The sequence below is a fragment of the Eubalaena glacialis genome, chromosome 7 (genome assembly GCF_028564815.1).
Source record: "Eubalaena glacialis isolate mEubGla1 chromosome 7, mEubGla1.1.hap2.+ XY, whole genome shotgun sequence".
Classification (NCBI taxonomy): Eukaryota; Metazoa; Chordata; class Mammalia; order Artiodactyla; family Balaenidae; genus Eubalaena; species Eubalaena glacialis.
Window position 1 is genome coordinate 2,846,818 of NC_083722.1, and position 7,520 is coordinate 2,854,337.

Genomic DNA, 7,520 nt, shown 5'->3' on the forward strand with positions numbered 1-7,520 from the left:
GCAAGGCAGGAACGGGCAGTCTGAACACTCCTGTTGTCAGGAGGGCCTGTGTTCCGAATCTGACTACAGCGCCGAGGCCCAGAGGGAACCGCAGGAGCTGCACGGCTTGACGGCTCACTTTACCAAAGGGTGCCGCCCGCTGATAAAGATACCAGTTAACGGTGTTCTCTCCCGAAACTGAGATACACCCCTTTGATCTCTTCATCTCTTGTTTGAGAATTCTTTTATCTCCCTTCCAATACACACCCTCAGAATCAAAAACATAAAGTGATGAAAACTTGAGGTCTCTGGGTGGACCTGTGAACTTCTCTATGAAGGTCCTTTCCTACGGAGCAGTTCCCCGCAAGGAAGAGGCTTCAGACTAAGACAGACTTGGGTCTAAATCCATCTCTGCTCCCTGGTACTTGTGAGACCCTGACCAAGCTCTGTAACTCCCCAGCATCAGTTTACTTATCTATAAAATGGGGACAAGAGTAATTATAATAATTATATATTAATGTATAGTTCTATACATGAAATTATAAAATATAAAACATAACTGAAATATTATTATCTTACAAATATAATTTATAGATATATATGTATAAAAATAGAAATAAAATAATTGCCTAGAGGAGTTATATTAGCTGTGATCATTTGGTTATTTATTAATGAAATAACATAATACATCACAAGGTTGGCTTATCCGGAGCTTTGCAAATTAACCTGATGGAAACCGATCACTTTGGGGGAAGAAGAGTGACATGGTCAGGTCTGGGACACGTGTATCAGGGGCTCTCTCAGTGAAGCTGATGCTCCCGAGAGTAAGGGCTACCGGCTCGTGGGAACACCCCCGGGGTGAGACCCCAGGCTGACAGCTCAGATACTCCCCAGCTGCTGCTTCTGACTTAGTGGCACGTTAACATCTTAAATTGTGAACTATTTCGAACATCCCCCAAAGTACAGAAATATAACAGGTACTTATATGCCCACCACTGATGGTAAATGTATGTCAAGATTTGGCCGTATTTGCTTAGATCTTTCTAAGAAGCCTTAAGACATTCCTCAACAGCTGTCTTCCTCCTCGGAACCCTCCCTCTCCACCCAATTCCAGGCACCACCAGCATTCCATCACACGTGGCTCTTGTATCCATAAATAACCACACCGTTTTGGGTTTGCTGAGAAACTTTAAAATAGATGGTGTAAATGGTACATTCTAAGTATTCTTTGGAAATGACCTCTTTCCCCCCACTGGACAGTGTGCTCTTGAGATTTCACCTTGTTCATATGCATAGATCTACCTCATTTTAACTGCCGACCAGCACTTCACATACAGCTAAACGTGTTTTATTTATCTATTCCTCCCCCTCAGGAACATGGAGACTCTTCCTCCCTCCCTACTCTCTCTCTTTCTTCTCTCCCTTTTTCTTTTTTTCTTTTTCTATTACCACCAGCCATGGGCATCCTTCTGGGTGTCTCCTGGGTCATGTGTGCGTTTTGAGGGCACCTCCTTAGAGGCGGGGCTGCCCCTGACTTCCTCTTTATCTCATGGCTGCAAAATTGCTTTCCCTCGCCTGCCAGCGACGTACTGAGTTCCCACTTCTCCACATCCTTGCTGATCTTTGGTGTTATCAGACATAAGTATCCACCAGTCTGATGGGTATGACGTATTGTCTTATTGTTTGAATTTGCATTTCCCTGAGTTTTATTGAGGTTGAACATCTTTTTTGCATGATTATTGGACCCTGGTTTCCTTCTCTGTGAATCCTGTTTATATCTTTTGCTCATTTTTCAACTGGGCTTTTTTCTTGTTGATTAAAAGGATAACATATATTCTACATGTTAATCCTTTATCATATTTGTTGGCTTCCAATAATTTCTTTAAATCTGTCGGCTGGTTTTTCATACTGTTTGTGGTTCCTTTATGATACAGATGTTTTCATTTTAAGAAAACCAACTTAATATATAAGTATATATATATATGTGTTTCCTTTATAATTTATGATTTTCACATCTTAAGAAATCCTTCCATATCCGGATGTCATAAAAATATTTGCCCATGATTTTTTACCTATTTTTTTCTTTTTTCCTTTTTTTACATCTAGGTTTTTAATCCATCTGGACTCTGTTTTTGTGAATAGTGTGAGATAGGGAACTAATTTTAACTTTTGCCATACGGATAGTCATTTTCCCAGCGTCATTTATGGAATAGTCCATTTTTCCCCACTCATGTGTAGGGTTACCTCTTTCATGTACAAATATAACATATAAATGCTGTGCCTTTAGTGCACTCCTGATGACTTCCTTTTTTATCTCTGTGCCTGAGGACTTTACAGAACCACGAGCCTGAAAGTACTGGGCGTGAACCTCCCGTGGGAGCAGTTCCCAGCCCAAGTCTGAGAGGCCTGGCTTGTGAATGTCCCAGTACCTCCTCACTCCCCAGGTGGGATAATTCTGGGACATAGTTTACATCCCTTCCCAGAGTTTCCGCATGGGAAGTGGCACCCCAGCCCACTATTCACCCTTTGCAGACTGTGCCTCTCTGCCCACCTCCTTCCCTGCACCTCCCACTTCAACCGTCTCAGAGCTTCTGGAAGAGCTAAACCCACGTGTGCAGATGTGCTTCCAGCTCTCTAATCGACCCCAGTGCTTTATGTGTCTGTCGTGGCCCCAATCAGCTTCTTGAAGCCGGTGAACTCAGCCCCATGTCACACAGCAGGTTGACATGAGAACCAGCCTCCAAATCCTCACGTCATCTCCACGTTGTCCTCTGCCACAGACTCTTCTCTGTTGGCCTTCGCATCTGGCTTTCATGTTGATTCTCCTGGCCTTCGCCCTCGTGATTCACCTCATCTGGCCCCTTACCCTGTTCCTCAGCAGCGTCTTTTCTCTGCAGTTGAAACGGAGCAGGACCCTAGGGTCCTTGCCCCCCATGTCCTCCGCCTGCCTTTTGTCTGTAGAAAAACTTTAGCCAAAGAATAAGTTTAATCAGAGAAGTGAGAAAATGCAGAAACAAAGGAAAACAGTCCAACAAGACTAAATAATAATAGTTTTGTCATTAAGCATAGTCAAGGACCTTTAGTTCCTTCTCAAGGGCTATAGATAATGTTCTGAGCCATATCCTGTCTTGTAAATATTGAAACGTCCACCAGGTGGAAGAAGTTAACTACATGATAACTAGACTGTAGCCATGACACAAGCTGCCACAATTCTGAGAATTTGCCTCAAGGAAATGGGAACAAACCGACCCTGGAAATGAAGACTAACTACTTAAAACAATCAAGATGATGCTGGTCAGACCACCGATGACCCATTTCAAGATGACCGTCAGAGCTGACTGTGCTGTTTCTGCATGGAGCCCCCTCCCTCCGTCTATAAAAGCTCTTGCCCACTGGCTGTCAGTTGGGGGGAGTCGGCCTTTGGACAGGAGTCCCCCCCCTTCCCCTGGTTGCCAGCATCTGAAATAAAGCAAACTTTCCTTTCCACCAACCTTGCCTCTTTATTGGCTTTTGAACGGCGAGCGGCCTGACCCCACTTTCGGTAACACAGTGGCTTAAGATAATTTGGATTTTCCTTCAGGCTATGGCTCGGGTAGATAACACACAGTCTATCATGAAAAAATAGAACCAAACTGGAGCAGGAGAAGAGTGCAGATAATTGGTTGTTATCAACATGGTGCCCCGTGGGGTCCTTCTTGGGTCTTCACTGTGTATCTCAAAGAAAAAGCTGCAGCTTTTTCTTTGAGATACAAGTAGAAGCCTACGTTGATTTCACAATGTACTCTGTTAGTCTTGTTAGGCTTGGAGAGATTACCTGTACGCTTCACCTTTCCCTGCTGTACCTCACTGAGGAGTGATGTGGGACACCCAGTGGAAGGTGCAGTCTATCTCTAGTTTCTTTGGAGGAACTAGAAGTTGACCTCAGAATCCACTGTACCTCCTTTATAACCATATGTCATGATTGGAACATAATTCTTATTATGCAGTGTGAGTATAGTCATTCTCAACTAATGCTTTTGTAGTCTTCTTAAAGTCTGGAGGGTTTTTTTAAAACAATATCGCTATAGTTGTTATATGTAAACATCTGGACCCTAACCCCAGCAATCATGGTTAACAATCTACAGTCCAGAACCAGCAAAACCGGGTAGAGAGCCCTCACGTAGAATTCTTAACACTTCCTATTTCTGTTGGGGAGAACTGCAGGTTTCTACAATATAGGTGACACATCTGAGACCAGGAAGTGACCACACAATTGTAGGAAGTGTACTAATGTCAGGGAGAGGGCTTGGTACAGCCAGGGTAGAAGAATTAAAGGTCAGGAAGAGCCACCTCTTCCATTTCTTGGTCAAGTTTGAGAGCGCTGGGATGTGTTATCCTTTAGGAACTCCAACTCTGCCCAGTTTCCTTGTTCAGTTCTTCTTTCTGGGCTCTGGCCCATGATCCCTCTCAGCCCTGAGCAGAGCTGAGTTAAACTACACAGAGAACCAGAAGTATAAGCTGTGATTCCAAATCGTGTGGTAAATCTAACAGGACTATTCTGAAGCTTTTCTGATAACTGGTTTTGTCGGTGGCTATGTTGTTGTTTATCTATAATAAACATTATTCTTGTGACACAAACACAGGAATTTTACTTACTTTACATATATGTTTCCAAAGCTAGCTTCAGACACTTTTTGCTTTTCTTTTGTTTTTTTTAAAATTAATTTATTTATTTTTGGCAGCGTTGGGTCTTCGTTGCTGCGCGTGGGCTTTCTCTAGTTGCGGCGAGCGGGGGCTACTCTTCGTTGCGGTGCACGGGCTTCTCACTGCGGTGGCTTCCCTTGTTGTGGAGCACGGGCTCTAGGCGCGCGGACTCAGTAGCTGTGGCTCGAGGGCTCTAGAGCGCAGGCTCAGTAGTTGTGGCGCACGGGCTTAGTTGCTCCGCGGTATGTGGGATCTTCCCGGACCAGGGCTCGAACCCATGTCCCCTGCGTTGGCAGGCAGATTCTTAACCACTGCGCCACCAGGGAAGTCCCTTTCCTTTTTTTTTGCAAATTTTGGTGGAGTTACCAATCCATTTAGTCTGTCTTCCCAGAGTGGTTTTCAGGTTTTCAGATAAACGACTTCTTCTGCTTTGAGGCTCTTAGAACAGTGTTTTAAGTGTTATTTACATCAAAATCACAAACTGGTTGGCGGCCCCCTCTTGGGCTGACCACCCCTGGGGCAGGGGTGGGGTTGGGGGGCGGCAGCCGCAGGCCCAGCCAGGATGGGACGCGGTTGTCCAAGCTCCTTTCCCTATTCCTGGTGCTTTAAATTACCTTTGACCCCGAAGAAGGGCTCCTGGTTCCCGGCATGCGATGTGATTATTTCGGAAAGCCCCGTGGACCTCAGAGAGCTGTAATTAAGGAGCAAGAGATTCCTGTGGAGATAATGAAAAGGTGACGACAGAGACCTGGGAGTTAAACACTTCTTAGACCACACTTATCTGCACGTTTTCCTCTTTAAGTGTATGTTCCTTGCTGCGAGTACTTCGCTTCTAGATGACCAAACTGATGCTAGTCTCAGCAACCAGAAGCAGTGTTTTGGATCCACCCGGATCTCCACGCACCGCTGATCAACCCTACGGTGCAGTGACACCTGCTCCAGGGCCTGACTCGGTGAGTCCCACCCACCCTGGGGCTCCACGTGGTCGCCAGGAGCAGTCACCGTTAAACACGAAGCGCCTTCTTCTCTCGCACTCTGTCCCCTGAGGACAAAGGACGAAACTTCTCTGCGCTCCACACCACTCTGTTCCCGCCTCTGTTAATAGCACTCACCACCCTGCGTTGTCATTGCCTCGGTGTCTCCCATTTTCCCGGGACCACGTGGACACAGGGCAGTGGCACCGCTCTCAGCGGAGTGACCACCTCTCTAAGTCCTTTCTCATCCTTCCTCGAACCTGGGTTCTGAGGGTGCTTCGCCTCTGCCGTCCTCAGATGTTCTCGCTGTGTCGTCATTGACTTTCTGCTCTCCCTTCCTCTCACCGGCTGACTGTGACAGCTCTGCCCCCCTAACCAGTGCCTGGCATCTCGTAGGCCCTCAGTAAATATGACTGGCTAAATGAAAGCGGTCTGGTATTATCTTTTTCTCTCTCTTTTTTACGCAGTTCTCACGACTGGGGTAATTGGGTGGGGGGCAGACTTTCACCTTGAATTAATAAGTCCTACTCTCCCAGGTGATCAGAACTTTTGGCAAGAGCAGTTCTCACGAAATATTCTTTCATTTATGCAGCCTCTCCCTGTGCTGAATTCCTACAGGTGTTTTCTCAAGGATTGGATTGGAGGATGTTTGAGTAGCGCCACCCAAGGTCACTTCCAGGACCACCCCTTCATGCCAGACCCAAGGTTCTAGACTCAGAGCCCTCATGAATGTGTTACACAGGCAGGTAATGACAATGAAAGAAATATCTTCAAGGAGTCCTCCCCCGACCCACGTGTTGCTCAGTGCTCATCTCTGGCAAATTTGACTTTCCTTCCCCCATAAACACACAGATGTAGGAGATAGAGGAGGGATACCCAACCACTCTTTGGACTTATTGGATCCCAGAGATGGATGAACCAGATTGAGATGGCATGCTGAGAACCTAAAAGTTTATGAGAACCTAAAATCTCTATGCAGATGTGTTTTAGCATCACCATGGAAACATCCCCTCAACAGTCAGATAATGAGATGGTAATGAAAAAGATGGGATATCATAAACTAAAACAGAATAGAAGTGCAGGCAGTTGAAAGAGGAAGCAAGAGGAGGGGTCAAAGAGAGGCAGGGTCAATTACATTAAAATCTAGAATTAGGACTTGGAATTTGAGTGTTACAGATTTAGAACCTATTTGAGGCCTATCCCAGTTGACTACTGTGAAGATTAATAAAGGAAAAGCTCACTAAAATGGTTTCCGGAGGCCAGAAGGGGGAGCTCTCATGTACGTACCACCCCCTGTCAATATAGATCCCACTGGGAAGAGAGGTACCTTGCATCTCTGGAGGGAAGTGACACTGCTTTACTACCCAGCAGGAGGAAGAAAGATTTTCTCTTCGCCTGGCAACGGTTCAGCCAATGAGAGACTGTCACAACTCAGCCAATGGAAAGCCACTATACTTCAAACTCTCAGTTTCCTCCAATGAACTCTTTGTTTACAACGGCTCCTCCTAACTCCCTCTTCTCCTCTATAAAAGAGTTTCCTCTCCTTTGCTTTACCAGACTTGCATGTGGTTCGCCCCAGTTGTATGCCCCAAATTGCACTTCTTTGCTGCTCCTGTATAAACCTGTTTTGCTGATAAAAATAACTGGCTGTTTTATTGTTTTAGGTTAACACTACTGTGATGCCTAACAAATAGAGTTTTGATTTATGAACTTTATCCTCCTGACTTGCTACAGTGCTCAGGCCTCAGAAGGTCCACGGTGGCTTAAACAGTGAGTTCTAACTGATTCGGTTCTGCTGGTGCTGCTTCTCAGCCTGCTGGGTAGACTGCTGGAATACTGTCGGGGGGACAGTAACAACTTTGGGAGAGCAGCACAAGCCCTCTT

General features: G+C 45.7%; 1 long non-coding RNA gene across 1 annotated transcript in view; it reads left to right on the forward strand.

Annotated features, from left to right (window-relative positions):
* Window positions 1-7,218, forward strand: part of LOC133094272 (uncharacterized) — a 42,256-nt gene extending 35,038 nt beyond the window's left edge. Inside the window, exons 3-4 of the long non-coding RNA XR_009701443.1 lie at window positions 6,255-6,382; window positions 7,005-7,218. This is a non-coding gene — a long non-coding RNA (uncharacterized LOC133094272). The remainder of the gene's footprint in view (window positions 1-6,254; window positions 6,383-7,004) is intronic.
* The last annotated feature ends 302 nt before the right edge of the window (window positions 7,219-7,520 follow it).